The following is a 25056-nucleotide window of genomic DNA, read 5'->3' as shown; positions in this document are numbered from 1 at the left end:
TTTTAATAAAATGAAACTTACTACCTTATTTCTTACGAACGAATAAAGGTACCAAATTGAAATTTATACCAAATACCTAGGTCTATTGTCCCTTTAAGCAATGAAAAAATCAAACTTCTAAGTTAACGCGATCAAAAGATACAGCAGTTTTACCGACACCTTAGACGAATTTCCGTCACACGCTAGGGAATCAAAACCTACAAGGTACTTCCCGTGAACTCAGAATCTTGAAATTCGGCACGAAGCAACGTTATATAGTACAGATAAAGGAAAAATTGCGAAAATGATAAATTTGAAGTTACATAAAATATTAAAATATTATTTTTGCTTACATGACATAAAATATTTTTTTAATAATTATAAACTTACTACTTACCCTTTTTCACATGAACGCGTAGAGATATTAAAGTTTTGAATAAAAAGTGAAATTCATATCAAACACTTCTTAAATATAATGGCCTCTAACCTGTGAAAAATTTTAAATCATTCAAAGGTCATTGGGCACCTTAGTATGAAAACCATACCCACGGCGGATACGAACGAAATATAGCACAGTATAATGATAAAGGCTCTGATTTACTATGGCATTAGTCGCATCAATGTGAACCATGGGAATCTAGAGAAAATCAGGTGTAAACATCAAATATTTTCCTCATTTCAATGGGGAATTTAAACGACCAAGTTTAACGGATTTGAGGAATCATTTCTTTGTAGTGAAAGAGTATACTCGCCGTTTATTTCCATTGTCATCAGGTCAGGATCTGATGATGGAAATCCTGAGAAATCGAGGGCAACTATCAGAAATTGTAGGCATACATAGGATTAAAACTTGATTCTCAGATGTATGTCTGGTGATACTATCAAACAGTGAAGGTTTAGAGCTTACCTGATGATGGAGACGTGAGAAAGTCAAGAGAACTCCTCAACTTTATGTTTTAGTTACGTCGTGTTTGGGCTTATATTATTCGTATTGACGAGAACTTTTCACAAAAGTTAAAAATAAAAACATTTTACAAAAAAAAAAACAACTTCTAAAAACAAAGAAAACTGTTTATATGCATCGGTCTAGATCTCGGTGGTTAAATGCACCCTCTAGACACCGACTTCTAGACCGATGCACCTAACATCTTTTTAATTTCTTTCTTGCTTTTGTTTTCTTGTTGCTTTTTAATATGTTTGAAGTTGGATTTGTTTGTAAAATGCTACAAAATAAAATAATTCCGACTTTATAAAACAAAGAAAGGGACAGAATTACACTTTTGTCAAGGCTCTAGAAACGTAAAGCCCCGAATCCTACTCTCTAGAAGTCGTTGTTACAATTCGACAGCTACAAGTCGTCAGGCGGTTTCGAAAAAAACCTGAAACTGGGGCTCTTTAGGTTTTAATCCCTCAAAAATAAAAGATCCCATTCCTGAAATGGCTGCTTTAACCCAAGATAGTAGTGAATTCTCATCACCTAAAATAAAATAAGCTCCAACACAAGGTTACTAAAGGTTAAACGGTTATTGTAAAGGAGTTCCCATAACTATATCTGATCTTAGCTGTCGATCCCACAATGGCAGTCAAACCTATCTTTGTTTGTGGAAAGACTTCGCCAATACGAATAAAATAAGCCCAAACACGTGGTAGTTGCAACATACCGTTCGGGAGTTCCCTTGACTCTCTGTAGTCTCCATAATCAAATCAGCTCCAAACCTTCACTGTTTACCAGTACCCTCAAAAATACACCCACATATCTGGTTATGACTCGATGCGTGCCTACAATATTCAAGAGTTGCCCTCGATTTCTCAGGGCTTTCAGATCCTCATCAGATCCTGGTCATCCGGATTGGCACCTTCCTTCTTTATGAAAAGTCTTTAACAATAAAAACTAGCATTGCAACCTGTACAATCCTCTGAAACTGCTTGTCTTTTATATTTTTCAAACGATCCTGGACATTCGTCTCCTTGGAATTTTAATAAAATATTTATATTCAAAGAAACGTCATACCATTCTCCACGATTTAAAACTACTTTGATTCATGTCCGCCACTTTTTACAAAGCGGGTCAGATATGCCCCATGATGACCTTTAAGACATAATTAGTTATTTTCAATCAGATTTCTGAATGATGACTATATTTTATAGTCATTTCATAGTCGTTGTATATAAATAACTTCAATAAAATAACTTTTACAAGGTACTGGCCTTCTATTTTAGTTATATTATAAAATATTAACTGTTTTGACTCTCACGAAATTACCATAACTATGATTGTTCTAAACTGAACGGTTGGCGCGAAACTCACTTTTTATCTACCTCTATACAGCATTTGTACGGAACCCTCGGTGCGCGAGTCCGACTCGCACTTGGCCGGTTTATTTATTTATGTAGACATTTTTTGTGCGGTGAAATGAAATAAAAATTAAACAGTGTACGTATTTATCCCCCCTGGCCTAATCATGCTAAAACCACTGCTAAAGTGTACATATATGAATTTTTCAGCGCGCGCTATGTCACCGAGTTTTGAAGCTTTGGAAATTCTCATCATGTTTTCAGGTTATACTGAATAGAAAACCTGTATTGTATGATAGAGATATTCATTGCGAAAATCATCTTTGTATTCAAAAAAAAATGATGTTTCTTAATGAACTGTGCCAATTAATTTCAAACGCTAAGATAAATATAGAAATCTAATTATATTCTGTCATCCTACGCAGTAATTGTACTTCGCAATGTAAATAAAGAATGTAAAGCGAAGTGTCTTTGTTCCCAGATTCCACATTGGCTCATAATAATAGTACATATTTTAAATTTTAGTTACAAGCATAATGCAATCACAGTATTGCATCAAAATCAATTAGTGGTAATCTAAACAAGTTGGTATCCTCGGCAGAGAAATTTCACGACATAATGAGACAGCGCGGCTGGCTGGAGCGGCGCAAGTGACGGATGGCGAGCGATTACACCACTACCCGCCCGGAATAATGCGGATTGTCGTGCAAGTACCCGCAATTTATTTGATTGCGTGTCTGCGGTACTTGCAGCCTGCTCGACGACTGATGTCATGTCGCCGAGTGAGCTTGTAAGCGAATGGGTGGCTGTGTTCTTGCACGTGGTGTTCCTCGGAAATCATGATTGCTGAATCATATCCTTGCAGTTCATGTAATATGCATATCTAGGCGGCAGCGTGGTGACGCTCGCTAGCGGTGTGGCCAAGCATCCACAATATCGCAGTAATGGACGGTTATGATTTAGCGACACCTGTATGGCTGTCTGCGCGCTCTGTCACGAGCCATTACCTGCCTCGCTGCCATGATGTATGGACCAGAGTGCTTAGTGCGAGTTTTCGTGAATTTTTTTACGGACTCACATGAGAGCGCGTATACTAAGATTTGTATGCAGTGTTGCCAACTTAGTGGATTTTCCACTAATACTGGTGGTTTAAGTCCCCTATTTAGTGGCGAAATGTTGAAAGTACTGCGGGTCAAGTAGCGAAATGTAAGTTTTGTGGTACAACTTTAAGGAGTTACTATGGAGATTTGAAGTCTCACGGAATGTCAAAAAAGCATCTACAAAACAAAAAGGTGAACGACTACTATATAATTATATTAAGTACTCATTCATTGGTCAAATGCGTAACTAAACAATTTGTGAAACTACTACGCCGATTATAATTTGTGAAGGATTCGGATCGGGTCGGATGAATTGCTAAACAGATGTAATGCTTTGTCTGTTTTAATTTTCTATCGTTGCCGAGTTACATCTTTGAATGATTAAATTGTTTTAGGTTACAATAAAATATAAACAATATTTTTTTAGTGGTGAATTTGGTGATTTTAAGTGTGGGATAAATTTTTGTTAGTGGTTTTCTGGTGGTTTTAAAAGTTGACTCTGGTGGTAAGCTTCTACAACTGTTGGCAACACTGTTTGTATGGAACAAAAACAGGTTCCAATTTTTGACACTAGGTGGAGCTGTTTTTGTTCCATACAAATCTTAGTATACGCGCTCTCATGTGAGTCCGTAAAAAAATTCACGAAAACTCGCACTAAGCACTCTGCTCGTTTTGTATTTGTTTTACTTAGAACATTCATCAACGAGAACGATCGCGATACTGAACACCAGATTTCAAAGCAATGAGGGTTTTTGAAATTTTTTCTGCCACCGGGTGGCGCCACGTATGCGTCTGGTCCAAACAGCTGTCAAATAGTATGGAATTGTAGGTGCCGAACTTATTGTTTATTGAAATTCTGTTATATTGGAAGTGTTATTGATTTTATTATGGACTACGGTCAGAATAAGGTTTCCGAACTAAAAATTGAGCTATGAGAGAGGGTGCAAAAGTCACTGGTACTAAGGAAAAGCTTGTTGAAAAATTTTTTAACACAATATGATTTAGTTTTTTTTATTTACTCAACCGCAATAGTAAAACAATAATGCAGTGCTTTAATTATAAAATAAAAAAAACACTAAAATCGTTCACTATTCATAGTAAAGATAAGCACTTTGACAGTTATTTGGACCTGACGACTCGGTGCTGCCACCTCGTGGACGCCATTTTACGAAACCCTCATTGTTTCGTGTTTTTCACTCTACTCGGATAAGATCTTTGCGCTTTGTGTTTCACGCATGGATCACCCTCCAAGGGACCGAGTGATCTTCTTGGAAAGATAATACTCCATAGGCCTACCCGTATTGTATCAACGTGACTATACAATAATGTGATTTTCTGGTTCCACATTTGCGGATTAGAACGACTCATGTAAAGGTAGGATTTGTTGACAACTATGAAAGCACTCTAAATAAGCTTTCGATCCGATGGGAACAAAGTAGTAGTGGGAACATAGCAATCTGTCATTGTCTGCCGTGTGAAGTTCAGCCGCTGCAAATGCGCCGTCCTCGGAGAATTCCTCGCCGCTGTCGGTTCTCAGGCATTTGCATACCGGGCCCACTGGCTGTCACGGCGAAATGACGGCCCTAACTAACTATGTAGATTAGTTCTTATATGCATCATTATCTAAGTTAGATAAAGGGAAAGTAGTAGGATAGGACCTTTGTCTAATGTATAATTCTATAATGAATTTCAATGCGCTTTGAAATCATTGATATCATAGCTGTCTTGTTTGCTTTATCCTTTATCCCTAACGAATACTTGCCCACATATATTTTTCTTTCTATAGATACGCTGCCCATTGAACCCATGTCAATAGAGAAAAAAAATATGCAAATACAGCTCCCAATGACAAACCTTTTTACTCGTATCACTTGAATTGAAGCGATCCTTCGTCCCGCATAGCTTCCGCAACGGCCATCGCTCACTTATCTACATACTAGGATCGCATAGAGTAGACGGTACTTTAGGATAAGTAAAGGAAACAAATATCATTGGGTCCCCAGAGGCCGGGTCCTGAGGGTCGCGTTCATAAATAATTTAGTTTGTGCCGCGAACCGTGTAACCGGAGATGTGGCGGAGGACGTGCCGAGCTCCTGATTCATACTGCTTGCTGCTACATTAACATTTATTGCAAGTACGCACAGAAATATACTGTGCCAACTTCTAATTATTTATGTTTGTAATAAATTCTTGTAGGCTACTGAAGCAACCCTTGTCATTTTCGAATACACCAGCCAGCTCTAGATTTCCCAGATATAAACATAACGGAGAGGTTTGATTGTACAGAGTATCATCTTAAATTCGGATTCTATATATCTGAATCGGACCCTCTTCAATATTGAAGGAAAACAAAAATAGCTTTGAAACCTTAATCAATGTCTGTTTGGTTACATCCACATGAATATACATTCCCTTTTTGAATATTTCGGATTGAAATGGTTATTCGAAAAGTTTTTGGAATCAAGGTCGCACAATATTGCCACCGCGCCAGCATCTCCCGGCGCCCACACGTGGCCCCGTGGTTTCACACACCTACGCGTTTCTCAGCTATTTCTGCCTTCCTAAAATCGTCTTGACTTTAATAAAGTAGCAGCACAAATACACTTCACTTCAAGTAATAGTCACCGAAGCTTTAAACCAATTTATCTTGCTACAGTTACTATCGGTTGCGTCACAGTGATTCAGGAGTACAATCTCTAAGACTGTATTTGAAACGATTATGTTGTTTGAGAAACAATAAAAACTTCTTTAGACTTCTTCTAGTTATGATTCTTTACCGTAACACATCCCAGCACTTATCCTCATATCCGGATATAGTAGACAAGTGGGCTATGAGTTAAACAAGCAGGCACTAACTGACACCGGTAGGCCACTAACGAGCCCCTCATTATCACGACACGACCCCTTGACAAGGTGCAGCCTACTGGCTTACTTATCCTTAATTAATATTATTATTCTAGTAAACAACTAAACTAAGTAGGAGATATGAAATTCCTTGATAAGAAGCATTTGCAAACCAACAGGTATTACACTTCCTCGCCCGAAACATCGACGGTGATGTCATTTGCAATTCATTCAGCACATTTTTCGAAAGGGCTTTCATAATAAAATTCATGATTCCGTTTCTTTTGAAACCAACATATTATACAGAAGCATAAGAAGTATGTTTCCTGTTGCTAATCTTACAAATCCAAACTCACTCTCCTCCACAAACAACTGAGATTGAATGAAAAACCAAACAACATAAATACTATTATTTTGTGAAAAAAATAATTTTCTAAAAACTACTGTAAATTACATAAATTGTATTCAATCTATTTAGTCTAGAAAATGTTCAGGTTTGTGAAAAGTTTATGAAATATGTATATGCAGATTATGAAATATGTATAGTCGCTGCACGCAACGGTGCAGCGACTTCCGTATTCATATTTGAGCCGAGTGCGGTCTAAACATGGATGCTATTGTCCTGGCTCGATGGAACGCTGCGATTATGCAAACAACTCGCACGTTTAGCTCACCACATTCGCAGCACCCCGTTCAACCTTAAACAAATGTCACAAAGCTCAAATTTCACTGAGCAGAAAATGTGGACATTTCCTCCATCCGTTCTAGCGTTAAGTCAAACTGGGCTTTACGTAACACGGTTAGAGTTTATTATGCCGCACGTATTCGGTAATCCAGGTAACGCTCCAGGGGACCTATTCAGTATTTAGGTTTATCTCATAGACAACTGTATTTCAAGGGAATACCGCTCAGTGTATGTGGCTGACTTAATATGCGCTCTAATATGTTTCCATTTAGATTAATTTTAGCATGCCGTGATTGAGTTTTCCGCACTCCTGCGTTTGCTGGAATAGATCTTTGTTTACTTGTTGCACGAGATGGAATTGCTCTATAATATTCAGTTCCGATTATTAACTTTACACTAGGTCGGCTTTAATTAGGGATACTTCGTCGGTGTATAAATATTGTATCATGTAAAGGGTTAACTGACGTAGAACTTTCGTCAGTTAAGTTATAACTAACGTATACAGAATCATCATACCTTCACGCTAAAACATGGTTTCTATTTCTTTCCCAGGCCAGTTTTTTTGATAAGACGTTAAACATAACTTATACATTTATAAAATAATCTTTTTGTCAGTCTAACTTGTTTCTTTTTTGTTTTCAGGTAAGTTCACCGCTGGGAAAACTGCTTCTACACTAAAATCTCACACGTATGCATTTTTTTTGTATAATACTGATGAATAGAATTCAAATTTTCAAAAATGCTTAACCCTTTGTTATTTTTTTACAATTTAGCGCCATCTCTGTAAATTCAAACGTACTACCAAGTAAGCCTGCTTTTCAAAGAACCTGCACTCAGCTCCCCTGGCGGCGAAAAAGAGGAACTTCGACGCAACGTAGCTTTCTACTTTCACTCAGTAGTTCTTACTCCGCCTCAGAGATGGCGTTGCCGGCGCTAACCTAAGAAACTGGCTACGCAGGGTGTAGAAATGCCACTAGAGGTCATCGTAGTCGACTGCTACACGAAGTAACCCCATACAGCTGTATGTGATGTAAATGTTAGATGTCTCTCTTATTAATATTGAACACAATTCTTAGTTCTTGCAATGAAATATTAGTTATTACATGAAAATTGCTGTTATTTATAACATATTAATAACTTCGAACTTAGCTGATGCTTCATCAAAGTAACTCAAACCTTTCAGTCTTTTATTCTTTTATTAACTACTTACTGCTGTTGCTGTCTAAATTAGTGACAAAATTAAATTAAATCTATTTCAAATTATATAAAAACAAACTTATGAAATGTTTATTTACCGCAAAACCTAATATTTGCTATATTTGTTAAGGGAATTCAAAAAGGTGGCATCACATAATTTTATAACACTAAGAAACTGCTTATACTGGAAAACCAAAATAAAAAACTTGATCTGTTTAAAATTTGTGAACGTAATTAGAAATTAGTCTGTGCACAATAGTATAACAACGATGTTTGTACATGTAGATTGGTAGAACATGAAGCAGTAGCTGCTAGTTACAAACGGAACAGTGTGAAAGGACACTCAGGAGCTCAGCTCTGTTATTTTATTTTCTTTGTCATGTCTGCTGCCCTGGTACTTGTGTATGCTACACTAACACTAGTTACTTTGTTTTCTTGTTTTCTCTCTCGCCATTCATTGTTATGTTCCTTTTTTGCGAGATCTCGTGAATTTCATTATGATTTTCTCTCTCTTCAAATATTTTCTTATTGTAGGTAGGTTTTCATATTTACCCATAGCGTATGTAAAACACAAACAAAAGAAAAAAGTACTCCGTTGACTCATGCTGTATTTACAAAATAAACTAATTGTATGATTCAGTTATTGTATTGATTTGTTACGTATGTGTTTTGTATGTGTTTTTAGTTTAGTATAGAATAAATTAATAAGAACCCATCTGCCGCATTAGGCAAGTCCTGTAAGGGTAGATGTAAGGTTGTGTATAAATAAATAAATAAATTATTTATTTACTCTTTGAAATGAAAAGCGATGTTAAAATTCCGTGAAACCATATTGCATTGTTCAAACTGCGCACATGACGCTGCGAGGTTTAGCCGGAATTATATTCGTACCGTTGTTTTTCTAACAAATATGTGCCCGAGGCCCTTTGCGGTCATTAAAATTAGTTTCCCTAGCAGAATTGTACGTTGTCCCCAAAACACCACATTGAGGTTAAACCTTTGTGTTCCCTGGTCGTAAAAACGACTGACTTTATGCTAATAGGCTATTTGAAGTCCTCTGCTAAATAATCGCCAAACCGTTGTGTAGAAACACGTAAGTTCCTTAAATAAAGCATTTGAATAATAATAATGTTAAAATAGAACATTTAAACAATAATAATAATAAAAAAAAACATTACTGTGAAGATACCGACTGTTGCCAACAAACTGCTTACTTGTATGAATTGTAATTGCAACCAAATCATCAACTTAGTTCGGAATCATAAGCCTTTCTTCCCATACATCCATGTCGGCCGTTATCTTTCACGAGTTTATACCTCACTGTTATCTTCAAGTTCAAATGTATCATTATGTACGTGTATTTCATTATCCAAATGGTCGCATGTCGGAAATACGTCCAATAAGCGTATGAGCGTATGTTGTCTGTATTTTTCCCGTAATGACGAAAACAGTAGGGATTATTACGCGACACCAGGATGTCATGACGTGAAGGAGAGTCGAGCCTTCTTGTTGCGAGACGCTTTGTTAGCGAGGCTTTTCAAAACTCAAGTAAGTTTCACTAGCGACTGCGCTGCTTTCAAATTATGGTCTCCCGGTATAATTATGTTTTAATTAAATGCAGAGAACAAGTAACGCGGAAGGGAACGAGGTCAACGTATTTCACAATAATATACAGGGTTAAGTAACCTGTAATGCAAAACGTAGATCTAGCAGAAGCTGGTAGAATAAAATAATAAATAGACTAATATTTAGTGGTGAAACCATGTCTGCTTATATTGGAGTTAGGCACAATGGAGGATTTATCTCTTAGATACAGTTTATATGGTTCACATTTTTTTCTAGCTCTGCCAAAATACCTAAAAAATTGGAGGCGCCGGGTATCGATCCCGGTACCTCTCGCATGCTAAGCGAGCGCTCTACCATCTGAGCTACGCCCCCGGTGGCAGTACGTTCGAATGCTAGGTTTACTTTTGTACAGATAGTAATAAATTCAAGTCACATAGCCGCGGGCGAGGACAGGCGGCTTTATTAAATGCCCTCCCGGGTGTGGAGTCGCTACTTTGATAACCGACCTTGCCGAACAACTTCTCTGTTGTATATCCTTCAGTTAAACGGCACACACGATAAAAAGAATACACTTATTTTGGAAATTTTCTCAACACATAAAAAAGTTGTTAGGAATTAAAATTTGGTTGGAGATAGATTCCATTTGAGGCGTTATTTTCTGTACGCATGGTTTGATGCTACTTAATAGATTTAGTGAATATAAACAGTATTTTCTCGAAAAATAATCCACATCCTTTTCATTTATGTTAAAGAAGTGCCACTATTTTCAGTCCCAGCGTGTTACGTAACCAATAATGCATACTCTCGTTTAAAGAGTTGTCTACGTCGAATTGCTGCTGTTCGATTTCGCCGCACATTTTTTCCCTTTTTCGATGAAATGAGCGAGCTATTCAGCCACGGAAATCTTTAAAAAAATGGACGGACGGACAAAATGACAAAAAAGTATGATATTATCCACGATGTATAGGGTAGCTCCTGTTATGGCACATGCCCTGGGGCCCGGTGACCCACATACGATATCGTACATGCATAGAGTACGCCGCCTCTCGCGCTGCGTACCAGGCATTCAGAACACGGCAGGAGGTGAGCCTACCTAGTGTTTCCTTTGATCACGACGCTTCTGCCCCAGTTGGCAAGCGCTGTGTAAAGGTTTGCAGTGCAAAGGTTAATTCTTTTGTCGTCACGGCTTGTCGCGAGGTACTGCTTTTTATGACGGAAAATATCTGGGGTTGGAATTAGATATGGAAAAATATCTTTAGAACGCACTCCGGGGTGGAGTGCGTTCCCCTGCCTCTTTGTAAATTGTTCATTAAATCCGTTCGGTAGGCCTGTAAAGCTAGTCTATTATAAACGCGTCGAATTCCTTTCCTCCCGGTATTGGCGGAGCGGTATTCGCTGGGTACTCGTTAAGGTTCTCAAATCCGAGGTTTAATACCGTCGGCTAATTAATTTCTTTTCTTAGCAAATCTTTTGTGCTGTTCGCCGACATTATGTATACTTAAGACTGCCTTTAAATTACGCCTTCATTTTGCAGTTATCCAGTAGAATTCAATGAGAAATGAAAAAGGAAAAGATGTAGCTACGAAGCCTGTATTGTTATTTCGCTGACAGCCTGTTTGCCAAAAGTTTGCATCGGGATATTCGTACAAATTAAAACAGGTGGAGTTTATTCAATATAATATTATTATTCCCTGAATCTCATTTGGCGAACAACAAGTCGATTTAATTTGTATCACTAATTTTTCATCGAAAATTGTTTCACGCAACTAAATAATGCACATTTTAATGGCTGTCAAAATATACCTTGTTAAATATGTGTGTTCAACATGAAATATCCCACATATACAACAAGGACGAAATAATAGTTATTTAGTTTAATTAAGTTAGTGCAAAGCTGCCAAGAAACTTGGCTGTGTTGTCTGTGACAGGCAATCGTGCGCACATTTGCAGATAGTTGGATATATTAAGTCTGGCGTGTACCGCGCTGCCTCCAGTTTACATGGGTGACAGTCCTTTGTGGTCGAGCACGACGATCGAGCGGGGTTCACAACATGTCTCGTGAATCGGAACGTTAGCACGTAACGAAGAGCAAGCTCTCGATCTCCTTGATTTCATGTTTATCTGGGACTTAACTCGAATTCTATAATGCTTGCAATGTAAGGCATTATTTGGGCCATTCGTTATTAAAAGAAATTGGAGCCTCTAAGACATTAATTGAATATTATTTCTTTGAAGTATTACCTAGGGAAATAAGTTAGTATTCGCTGCTAGGAATCAATATCCAATTTTCCAGCTATGCATTAATTGTACAGTTTTTGTGCTCTCCTGGTCGATCGTAAACGAAGTACGGACTTGAGAGATCCAATTTAAGTTTGCTCAGCTTTTGGCGACTTTAGCTTCGACTTTACTATTTGGCGTAATTTAAAAGCGTCCAAACTACTGAATAAACTTCGATCAAAATAATGAATACAAGAGGTTTTTGATACCGGAGACAATTCAACACATTACATTTTATATATTCATTACACTTCTCTGGACACTGGAAATGTTTATGTATTATGAGTGTATATCAACCGCCCCATAACGAATTGATCATTTCATTTACTTGTGTCTAAAGAAGTCAAAACTTCGACTGAATAAACTTCAATTTATGTATGTTCACATGATACACATGGTGTATATGGTGTCTGGGCGCATCGTCGGTCGCTCATGGCTCGCGCCGGGTTATCGCGGCGCTCACCGGCAGCGCGGCGCGTTTCTTTTCAACCGTCGCACATTCGTTTGCCGAGCTGCGGAAGAAACGACCCACCCATTGTTACCAATCGAAATTCAATCCAAGTTTTAATTTTACTTTGGCAGTTCAGACATTCCTTCAAATATTTCTGTTCTTGCGGTTTTCATGTCAAATGTAGAATAAATGTTTCGTATGATATTTTTACGACGGTGAAAAAATAATACTGAATGAATATAATGACATAGAATTTCGCTCAAGTAATTTTAAACGCGAGGTTTCAAAAAAGGGTCTAGAAACATGATTAAAATAAAAGGTTTCAAAGTACCTAATGAATAAAAACTTATTAGAATAAATTGAAAACTAAAGTTCACGGTTGGTTGTAAAGCAAAAAAGGATTATTCAGTAAGTAAATAAGTAATGTAACATAATGAAACAGTGTGTGCGTCTCGCTGGGATGTCCTAAGTGGATTAGGCGTGCTCAGTGCCCAAGGGGCTGCGGTCGCTCGCGGCTGTCTTTGTCGACCAGTCTCGGGTTCAAACCGCCCGACCCACCGCGCATTACATACCTAATAGATATTCCCACTTGCTCGGATCGCTTTTTATCTGTATCTATTGTTGAACAAATATCTCGCGGTCAGATTGTGTCTGTGTAATGGAGCTTTACTTTTTAGTCGTGTTGTTTTTTTACGATAAGGTCGTACATACAAAGGACTACAAGTATAGGAATTTGTGTCTTTATACACAACTCCAGCAGAATTGCTATGAAAATAATATTATTATGTTCTGCCGAAAGAAACTCAAGGATCAATAAAGCTTATAGGTACTACACGAACTGTTTAATTAAATGTAGAAGCTGTTCAAATATTCACAGAACAGCTTATGTATAATTAATGAATTCGTTTTACGCCTACGAGTTTTATCACAAAATGGAAAATAAACCAAATGGGCGTACCTTTTAATAGTCTCATGAAGGCTCCGGATCACTCGTAACACTGGAAAGTTACGAGTTATGAACAAATTTATAAAATTCACTCACGTAGATAAATTCTGTAGCGCCCCCCTCGTCCCCCCACGCCCCCCGCGTAACCTTCATGTTTAAAATGAAGGATCTTTCGTGAAGTGCGGAAGACGTTGCTTACGAATTCCGTCCAGCACTCAGGGATTCATGTTTCTAAACATTCGCACTTACACTCAACTTTTAATTTAATTAAAACAACACCATATATATTTACCTGGATATACAGGGTTACTGGTAAGTAGACCGCATCCTTTCAGGAGGTTATAGTATAGGTCAATACGAACAAATTTGACCCTGGGATACACTGGGCAAAAGTTAACCCGTTTCAAGATAATCGAATTTTAAGATCTTTTCTTTACAAGTCGTCTAGGTACACGTATACATTTTTATTACTAGTTAAAAGTCTCGTTTTTGCGGATTTTTGTGTGTTTTGTGGCTTTTTGGATAGCTAGATAAATGTAGATGTTTTTTAAGTATTCTGCACAAAAAAATGAAGAGTAATATTTTTGAGAAAATATCGACTAAAAAAGTAATTGCTGTTCGCTATAATTTCCTCTGTGATTTGTACAGTTTTATGGTTTTTTATTATGAAATGATTCATCTTCTATCCAAAAACACACAAAAATCCACAAAAACGAGACTTTTGACTAATAATGAAATTTTATACGTGTACCTAGACGACTGATCTTGAAATTCGATTATCTCGAAACGGGTTAACTTTTGCCCAGTGTATCCCAGGGTCAAATTTGTTCGTATTGACCTATACTATAACCTCCTGAAAGGATGCGGTCTACTTACCAGTAACCCTGTATAAATAGCAACTAGGTGTAAAGGAAGTATAAGTACGAAAGAAGTGGAGTTAGTTACCCGTTGTGAGAGATAACTGTCATGTTAAACAAGCCAGGGGAATTGACTGGAAGCCGGCAATTAGACGTCGAATTAACTTCCCATAAAACATAAATCTGCGATCCCGATATCAATCGTTAATCAATTTGCATTTAATCTCCTTAAAATTGGCTAAATTAGCGTATTTTTGGTGGAAGATATAAGCCTGTTGGGCGTTGCGGAGTCGCGGCGCGGTAGTGGCGTAGCGGTGGCACGGCGGAGGCGCGGGAGAGGCGCGGCGCTCGTTGCAGAAATGTGTCAGTTAAATAGACGAGCGCTTTGTGAGCGAGAACTTTCCAAACTCCACGAGGCCGTGAAAAGTGGCCGCTCTTGATTAGTTTGAACGAGGTTTACAACCATTCAAACTGACTTACTTCTCAAACACCTTATTATGGACACTTTGATATAAATTACTTTTGCATCGGCCCTTCCGTTTTGCATTTTGAGCTCGTTTGAGGTTTCTTCGAAACTTTCTAAAATAAGATAACTTGAATTATATCAGTAAGAGAATTGCTTTCGTATAATGTTATTTACATTGATACATACAATGTATTGGATCCGAATCCCTTTCATGTACGTGGTACAGTCGCGTACACTACGCAGAAACTATTTGATACGGCGTCTTTAGGATTGTGATGCGTCCTCTCTGCTCCATTGAACTGAGAAAGCGAAGATTTCTTTAGTCCTCTTTGGATATATTTGTGTGCATACATCTGTGATATTGAAATTGTTGTTAAATTGAAAATGGTTTCGTTGGAGCAAGTAAAGGTCGCGTCTGTATCAGTATTCCGGGTGACACGAGGGTAAGCCTATCCGAGCTGTTTAGCTCCGGGTGCACACCGACAACTTAAGGAGATTATGTTATCAACTTATCGATTATAGAGGAGGTAATTGTGAGTATGGCTGATACTGACGATATTTGCGTATAGGTATAAGTAGGTATATTGAACAGAGGTACCATGGAGAGTGAAATTTATTCTCATTATTGATATTTTTGTAATATTTATTATCTTCCAAATGATGGTCCAAAACTCGCAAGTCTTAGTACTGGTATCTTAGTACTCAGGTGTAGGTACTTATGTATGGCTATATGTAGACAGAGCGCGGCAGTGTGTCAGCGGTGTGTCCGGCGCCGCAGTAAGCCTCCACATAATTCCTCCTTTGGCTTTGTGCCCCATTGTCACTGGCCGCCGCTATGACTACCTATACTCTCACGTTTATGTAGCCCTAGTCCTCACCAGCTACAAACACAGCTATATGAACCGTTATGTTTCCTACATTACAATGGACATAAATTGTGAGGAACCCGCTGTTCATAAGCCGTTTACTTAAAAGGACTAGCTCTTGTAGTACGTCCATTTTCATGGTAGACAACACGTTTGATTATGAAAAATTTTCTGCGTAAATCGTGGTGGTATCCACTCGTAATAATCTAGACGTAATCTGAAGCTATCAGTTGTTCTAGTTACGGCAGAACTAACCTAGTTAAGCTTGGTTAATATCCGTGGGTACAATTCCAGCCAGTACTGGAAGTTATTTTGACGGAGTGTGCGATGGGTGTGTGGTTATAATCCGGGTAGTCCGCGATTGGAGTTTGCCTAATGACGATAAGCTTGTTGATTGGGGGTCCTTTACTACGGGGACGATGACGTAAACTTGCTCGAAACTGTAAAGCTTTTGGAATGTCACATCATAAATAACGTTTATGTAGGTACATGACAGTTATAAAAATAAAAGCTTATAACAGGAGCTACATATTCCATACATATGAGTACAACTAAGATACGCCTACATATATTATAATTAAGACATCGTTTTAGACATAATTGTGTAGTCAAAGTACTTTACATTTTCAGAAGCAGTGAGGTTCGTCTTATCATTTATAAGCTATGTTAATGCGGCAACATTTCAGTAATGAATACCGAGCCACTGTTCAAGTTGGAACATTAAATTCTTCAACCACTTGAGACGGTCTTACAAAGCGATCTTACAGAAAGTAATTAAATAAATCATCGAATGCCTTGTCTCAACTATTATGGCCTATCATTGAGTAAGCTCTTCGGTCCGGTGTAATTACACTACAGGAGTTATTTCTTGGCCGCTATCGTAATTGTGCCGAGTGGCACCACCGGCCTGACCGCGCCTGTTTTTGCGCTAAATGAATAATTGCTACAGTTCTACATAGTTGTAAACATTTGTATCATCAAACGGAATTTAAAGCATTTAATCTTCAACTAGGAGGTATCATAATCGTTTAAATCCCCGTGTGTATCACAAAAGGCATAACCAAACTATAATAGGTATCAGATATTCGTCGTAATCGCTGTGACGCGTACAGGACACTGGACATCTTTACAAATGAATGAATCAGCTCTGTTCGAGGAGGAATATCGGATGAACTTCCCCAGGCGGAAGATTGATTTAACTTGTTTAGACGCGATCCTGCAGGAGGGGAGGACTTTGTACAACTTCGTGATATTACTGAAATTGGATCAACTTACAACTCCGGAAGTCAAGCTAATTTACATTTTATTCTGCATTTTTATTAAAACTTTCCTGATTTTTTCGAAGGGTTAGCTAGACATGTTCCTTCCTGCAGAATTGAGTTCGCATATTTGAATTTTTTATATAGAATGGAGCTGATCGTTATTAGCAGCAATAGGGCACAAATCTCAACTCCGGTCAACTGAGAATTCCCGCTGGGAGAGCTAGCTCAGCGTCACGAAATAATACACGTGATACACAATTTGTTTCACGTCTGCGAATCTGCAATATGTAACGAGGTATATAAAAGGAAACAGTGAATCTGATACACTTACAACATTTTCATATAATGGAAGATTACTGTCCTGGGAGTTCCTTACCATAAACGTTCCGACGAAGATATTAAAAAAAGATTGAGGAGTGCTATAGAAATTTTACGATGGCGCCATAAACCAAACACGAGCATTACCTTTATTGTTTTCCCTTCCGATTTAGTTTGAACAGAGATCATGTATTTAGGTTAAGCGCGGCGTACAGATAATGAGTGATGACTTGCTAAAGCAACCCGACCTGATTCACAAATGAGAATAGTGTTTGTCTTCATTGATTAAGGCTGGCCGGCCCACGCCGCCCTTAGCATTGCGCCTCACAAGGACGGCTTGGCACGTGGTGTGCCTCATCTTATTGTACTATTTTCTTCTCGTTAATGCAACACAAACATCTGACAATTGTACAACTAGATCTTGATACATTAGTTTATAGAGAAATACGTATGTGACCTTACAAATATCAAGGTGTGTTATTTAATATACATATATGTTACAAACACATCCAGGGAAAGCCAATTATGTTATACGGGGTCCGAAACTAAATGGGAAGTGAATGGGAATGACCCGAAGGGCCTTATTTTATGCTAGCCTACCCTACTTCAAACATGTTCTCTCGCCGGAGTGACCATTTGCTATTGTCTTTTGTTGTCTACCCAAATATCTTTTTTATTCGCTGACTGCGAATCCCCGAATTCCTTAGATGTCCCTGAACAATTTAGATTGTCCGAGCTCTGTGAATGTTTTGTGTATAATTTGACTTACTGTTTATTGTGCTTCCTCGTGTTATCGCGACGCCCCTCGGGGGTGGGCTCTCGACAGAAATCAATTGTAATCTCATCCGGGCCGAGGGTGCCGTAAATTCTAAATGACGCCATTAACAAATAATGCTCTGATAATTGAAGTACATAGTGGTGGATGACTATAGAGGAGTCCGTGACTAAGTAACAGCCGCACGGGTCGATTGACCATGTAAGGCCAGCAATGCGCTGTCCATGGATGGGTGGCCAATTCGAGGAAAGTCTAGGCAGAGGAGCATGCCCTGGGAACCAGAAGATAATATCAGAGTAAAAACTCAAGTAGTAATGGGACGGAATAGCCGCCCAGCCGTGCATTGATTGAGTGTGTAGCGAGCATCTGATTTCCCTGTGGGCTGCCGAGGTCAAATGGCAATCGCTCTCGCTAAAGTCAGAATTCGTCACATCACAATCGAGTAACCTGCTCGGACGGCTTTCATAAATGTATGGAACGACACACAAATGGATTTGATTTTGTATTGATATGGAAAACAAATATACCAACGTTGCGTTGTTTTTGTGCAGTCGTGATACCCATTGATTGGTATCGCTTTCCAAATGAAACCAGCTTTGTTTAGTAGCGTAAAAGGGGGGTAAAAACTATAAAATGCGACTTATACTTTCACAACGATGCAGACGTGTAGTAGTCGCGAAGTCGCCGTGTCGCCTGTGCCCCGGGCGCTGACTATCAATTAGGACAATATTGTTATTCCCGGCACACGTCCACATTACGCAAATAAGGAGGAAAGCGCCGGCGAAGGACAGAATAACTTCGGGCACTTTTAAAAGTATACTCCGACTGCGACAGACCTCGATTGAAAAGACATTTTCATGTCTTATGAAATGTCTACTCCAATGACCCCGGGGGCTTTGATGTTTATTTAAAATTCAACGTTGCCGTTTTATGTACGATTATACATGAAGCAATTTCGTTAATCCGCAGTCGGTAAACTCAAATATAATTTAAATATACGGGTAGCTCCGATAATGAGTGCGCCAATACAGGCGAATTACCGAGTAATCCTAACGATGTTTTATTTGCCGGTAACCATGGGAATAGCGGACACCAGTCCTGTGGATGGCTCTCGTCTCATTAGCTTTCCCAATAAAATAATTGAGAGTTTCAGTAGCGGGGTGTGGGGGTGTGGGGGGCGTCGCGCGCCCGGGACGTTTCAGTGATCGGCCGCCCGCCCCGGCGCCTGTACGCGTCTCGCGTTCCCGCGGCACGACACCTCCACGTCATGTATGTTCAATGTTCACTACCAGGGTACCATAACACAACAGTGATTCATTTATTGCAAACATCGGTGGTGTTTACGTTCGCCTAACGCGCGCTCCATGCCGGCCCTCGATATTGTGATATTGTGGATGATACGTAACACATAGATCCTCCTATCGTGTTACCTTCGATTGATTATGATATCCGTGTATAGTGCGTGTGTTATGTTGCGTATATCTCACATAATTTATTGGATAACTTTTGATGAAGATGGCGCCCGAACTCTTCGCATTGATACCTACTACAATATTTCTCTATGTTTAGATACGGACATAAAGCTTTATTTCGATTTAGTATTCAAATCTGAACATTTTTGTCATTTCCTTATCCGTATTGTAACAAAGTGTTTGTGGAATACAAACAAGCTTCAGCTGTCAATCACTGACAGATTAAACATACTTCGCAGCGCAGCTTCTAGGAAAGACGTTTCGCGAATTTCATTTGTCATTTTGGCTTTCAGATGTGTATAAATATTGTGTTACAGTATTTGACTTTGTAAGAAATAACATTCTTTATCTTGTCATTTTGCGAGGATTGTTTCAGCGACTCGGGGCTTCCTTAGCGAAAGGGCTATATCTTTTTGCAATAGTATTTACCGCAGTAAAGTTAACTTCAGCTCATTATTAGGTACTGAGTGACAATACTGCCCACGTGTCTGTTTGTATATCCTAGAGTAATTACCTCGTGTATCACAGTCATCGGATTGTGGAATCTAGCTAGTTTCCGGACATAGGACTTGACAGTATCGACAAACTTGCCCCAGAGCGCCACAGAGCATAGGTGTAAGACTTTAACTAATTAGCAAGTTGTTAATTAGGCTGTAGTGTGTCGAAGTGTCGCTCAGTCGCCTGCGAGCGAGCCATTAGTTGCCGATGCGATCGCGCCGTGCTCTCGTTGTTCCTATATTTGTATCTGTTTACTGCAGAACTAGACCACTATAAACTATAATACCATTCATCGTAAAATCGACACAAAGCGCATTGCTCAACACTTTGAGATATCGATACTTGTACTACCAAATCGACGGGTTAATGTTTAAGCTACAAAGCATTCCAGATATAATAGGGTACTCACAGCTCATAAAGTCCTTATTAATGTGTTCTTATCATTTATGTATAGCTTCGAATGAAATCGCTATTCAAAGCAAAGCAATTCAGTAAATGTCCTTCATATAAACAAATAGGTATATAAATGAATATTTCTTTCAATGAATTGCGAGCAGATTTAAACAGCACGAAAATAAATAAATGTCTCGTTTTTTGTTTATTATTCTTCTAAAGGCTATGTATACAAAGCAGGAAAACAGAAATATCGGAAAATTCATATAGGTTTGTCATAGCGAACAAATGTTGTCCTTGCAGGGATTAATAAATTCGCCAAACTCCATCGACATTCACCAACCCTCACCGTAGATATCGAGCGACCGCGAAACGAACACTCATACAAAATAATATGGAATGGAATATTGGAAATTTACTAGAAAGGAAAATGTCTTCTTACAGGCTCATAATAATTGTATGACCTGTAAAGGACATTGCGAGTCAAATCGGTCAATCGAGTTCTAGGCCAGTGAGCATTTGTAAAGGGCAAGATACCTAAATGAAAATGGCGCACAGCTTACAAGAACCAAATCAAAGTGGACTATTTCAAACGTTAATAGAATTTCAATCCAATACATCACAAATGGGCTTGGTTCACCACTAACCATTTTTAAATCCGCCGTAATCGTTTTCTACATTAGCGGCGTCAATCGATTTTGAGCTGTATTACTGGAGAGTCACGTATTTCATTGGTGTGCAATTACTTGGCGTCCCGCTGCAAGAGTTATGCCCCACATTTGTCGGCGCGTTGTAATCAACGGATCTTTTTTATCTTGGTATCGTTCGCCCTCTCGGTAATGTTGTAGGATTCCATCAATGTAGCCGCTGACCTCTTCGTCCCCTCCGCCAGAGGGACGGCCTCTCGCTAATATCGCTGCTATGAGAAATTATTAATAACCCTCTTTAATCCGCCTGCTTGAGTTTTTTATTTGCCTCAAGTACAATTTCATTTCGGTAATTTTTCTCGATTAAATTTCTTCGGTTTCGGACTCCAGATATTCGTTGTATTCCATGAAGTTATAAAACGGAATTTTTAGCAAACGATTTGAGCAAATCAGCAGCATCATTTGAGACGAGCGCTTGCTCCTGGCACGGCTCATGTGCGATGGAGCGTCGGCTCAGTGTTTCTGCGGTAATTCAGTCACTGAGCACTTACGATTATAACTGAGAAATGTTTTGCTGTTGTTTCAACTTTGCACCGAGTCAGTGATAATGTCTCTAAATGAGGATTATTTCATGAAAGTAAAGTAAAGGATACAGGGTACTCTGAGAGGTGTAAAACGAATATGTTGTAGGCCAATTACACTCGCGTTGGAACCTTTGCTTAATACTGTTATCAATATATTATTTTTAGGCGGGTTACTCAATAATAACCCAACTAAAAATTAGTAACACTATGTTGGCATCAACTCTACGTGTACACCAGAGTTTTGAAATGTCATATGTTTTCACAAAAAATACCACTCTGTGAAACTATTTGCACGTTGCATAATTTCAATGCCCCACGGTCCCAACCCCACTCGTATTACAAAACGTGAAAACAAAAACGTTGTAATTGTCAAAACTAGTAAAGCTTCAATTGCAAAGGCAGGACATATAAACTAATATTATTTTTTATTTGCCATGTCCAGAGGCGATGTCACAGTAACGGCTCATAAAATAACCATTACATTATATTATTGTCCCAACAATTTTGGAAATTCTCTTTGAGGAAAAAATGTAATTGAAGTGTATCAATTGGTTTGTTATACACAGCAATTTATTGAACAATACTCAAAATATTTAAATTAAGTTCATTATTTATCTTATTCTTGTTAAAAGATATAAAACATCATTCTCGGAACAAGCTAGGCTATACCTACAGTCACTAGAATTCATGTTTAAATATTGACTTGAACAATGTTCTTCTAATTGATCGAGTATTTTTCTGCGAAGGCATTTACATGGAGACATCAAAGTAAATATAGTCTTTGACTTTGGTCTTAATATCGTAATTCAAAGAATTGGCAAATACTAAGATTAATGATGTACAAATATTGATATAACATAGTTAATCGTGTGTGTGCAGACAGTCTCGCATTAATCCAGTCTTTAGTCTGTGTGTTTGTGTGCGTGCGTGTAATTGATATAATGTAGGTCACACGGCGTTAAGGCTTCAAATGCAGTCGCTGACGTCACGGGGTTGTGCCCCGGGGGCATCACAATGCGCACACGACTGTTGCCTAGGTTACTAATGTGGAAAGTGTGTAGTTAATGAATATACAAAAAAAACTAGTTCTAATTTATAGCGTGATAGTGTGTAGTCCAATTGGTATTTTTTGTTACTCTTTTCTTCTCCGATATTTTCTCTAAACCCTAATTACGCTGTTTAATGCGACAAGATAACTTATAGACAATATCCAAGTGAATAGAATGTACATACATATAGAGAGGTTGGTGGCGGTTGATCGCAGCTCGCCAAACAAACAAGCCATCGAATGTTTCGCGACGCGTGATGGATGGCGCCGAGTGTCACGGAGCGCAAATTATCTAATGCCGACTATCTAGCGTCAATGTACTGGTTTTTAGGTAACTGTAGCAGTATAACTTATTTTGAGAATACAACGCCTTCATCATCATAAAATAATAAGAGGTTCAGAGCATATTTTATAACCGGATGGTGGAGAAGTCTCGATTTTCTTTTGTTAATTTCTCAGAATTTGCCCGTGACATTTAATTTTAAACAGTCAAAATACAAACCACGAAGTAATGGCAAGCTATCGATCAATGCCAATTTATCTGGATGATGTTTTCTTGGTTCCAGCGAAACGGAACTCGACAAACATCTGTCAGGAGCAGGACTCGCGCGCTCACTATTCATTCATCAAATATTTGACATTTCACCACCTACTCAACTGTTTTATTTTAAATTCCGTGAAGCGTGAGGCATCCCGAGCCTGAGCCGCGTCCGTGGGCGACCTGTAACAGCTAGTTCGTTTCACATAAATGAGCTTGTTTCTGCCAATGCTCTTTACAAATAAAACGAAACAAAAGAATTAAACTTGGCCGTCCGCCGCACTAAAAAGATTCCAATAGCTAGCGTCTAATTGAAAATACTAGACTTTGCGGTGATTGCAAAACGATGGACAAAGAATACTAATTGTTTAAAGTTCTTTTGAATTTCTAAAGAACTATTCGATTTTCATTCTGTTACTTTAGCATTGTTAAGCCAGACGGGCGCTGTATTGAAGACTTTCAATTCAGTTAACTGAACATTGTTATCATCAGTGTTTAATGAAATTAAAACACATTTACAAATAGTAATTTAATCGCACGTTGAATGCAATAATTTAAATTCATTCTGAAAGTTTCACAACACTGAACACTGTTTAAACGGTGAAACTTTTATTTTTGCCTCAAATTATTGCATTCAACCTGCTACGAACTTGCTCTGTAAATGAGTCCTAAAGTAGGCAGCTACGAGTAGGATGCGAGGAAAGCCGCGTAGACGAACTACGGCGTAGTACATGTGCTACGCCACGACAGAGCGTAGCATTCGACGTAGGCGATGCGTAGCAGTGTAGCAAAACTACTACGGTATTTGGGTATATTAAAATCTTTATGTATTCACAGCTGTGCTCATAATATTTGATTGGTTATTCATTGGAAACCATACGTAATCAATGTATTCATAGAAATTCTATTTCGTCAATAGGCACTCATTGACGTCATTGTGAAGCAGTTCGCCATGGCGGCATTTGGTCCTTTGTAAAGATAATTGTGAATGTCTCGTTGGCAGCACGTCGGGGCACAATGTGGCTATTACACGGTCGCCGGCAAGGCCGCGCCGACAAAGTAGCTCCGCCGTGAACCAGAATACTGACACGTTCACTAAACACCCGTTTAATTACAAGCAAACACTTCAGTGTTTAGGAAAACCATTCACTAAATAGGTATTGATGCCGCCTCAACCCTGACGACGAGCGAGGTTCCTTGTGTTTCATATTTGAATAAAACTTAATAATTGGAAGTTTTAAACTATCCAATTTCAATACGAAAACTTGATCTATCCTGCAGTCAGGTCGCTGGTCGAGTTAATTTGCCTTTTCTCATTTGATTGCTTGAACTGTGTTGTGAACTCTGAGCGATGTCACCACAAAACCGATGAAGTACGTGTGGTGTTGTAGTGAGCACTTACTATTGTGAGCACATTGTCGAGTGTGGCAGCTTTAATGAGTCGCAAACATCCTCCCCCTGCTGATATCCTAGTCATGAGAATGAGGAGTACCTCAGGCTACCTCCAACGTATTCATAAACTTATTTCAAGTCTTTGTTTTATTTCACGTGTGTACCTGGCAGAAGTTAGCCCGACCTGTTTAGAACTTGTTATTAAATGTGTGGAAATTATATGCCATTGCAAACTGCGAACAAAGGCATAACTTGGTTATTTTAATAGAATTTCAGCTGAACTCTAATATAAATTGAATTTCAGTTGTTATTTCTGTTAGCATTATATTACAAATCCTTTTATTACGTCGTGTTTAATTTATATTATTGTGAATATATTCATAGAGCTAACTTTACCTGTTGCCAACTATTACACAAACCACCGATGGTCGAGATTACAGTGTTGATAATGCAGCGGTTCAAAAACAGTGGAATTGAATTTTCATAGGCGTTACTAATTTACATTATTAGGCGTGTAGAGCATCGTATATCATGAGTGTTATACACTCAATTGAAAAGCATCCATCCTATCAATAAATATCCTTATAAATTATGATATTT

The 25056-nt window shown here is 38.5% G+C and overlaps 1 protein-coding gene and 1 non-coding gene across 2 annotated transcripts in view; one reads left to right on the top strand and one right to left on the bottom strand.

Annotated features, from left to right (window-relative positions):
• Window positions 1–9965: 9965 nt before the first annotated feature.
• Window positions 9966–10038, bottom strand: Trnaa-agc (transfer RNA alanine (anticodon AGC)). Its single transcript has one exon. It is a non-coding gene; the product is annotated as a tRNA-Ala (tRNA).
• An 8993-nt stretch (window positions 10039–19031) lies between these two features.
• The window catches only part of Rg (rugose), a 317709-nt gene continuing 311684 nt past the window's right edge, over window positions 19032–25056 (top strand). The window contains exon 1 of the mRNA XM_064039352.1: window positions 19032–19153. The gene's annotated coding sequence lies outside the window, so the exon portion shown is untranslated. The remainder of the gene's footprint in view (window positions 19154–25056) is intronic.

The sequence above is a fragment of the Helicoverpa armigera genome, chromosome 19, assembly GCF_030705265.1.
Source record: "Helicoverpa armigera isolate CAAS_96S chromosome 19, ASM3070526v1, whole genome shotgun sequence".
In the NCBI taxonomy this organism is placed as follows: Eukaryota; Metazoa; Arthropoda; class Insecta; order Lepidoptera; family Noctuidae; genus Helicoverpa; species Helicoverpa armigera.
This window is presented reverse-complemented; position numbering and strand designations above follow the sequence as displayed.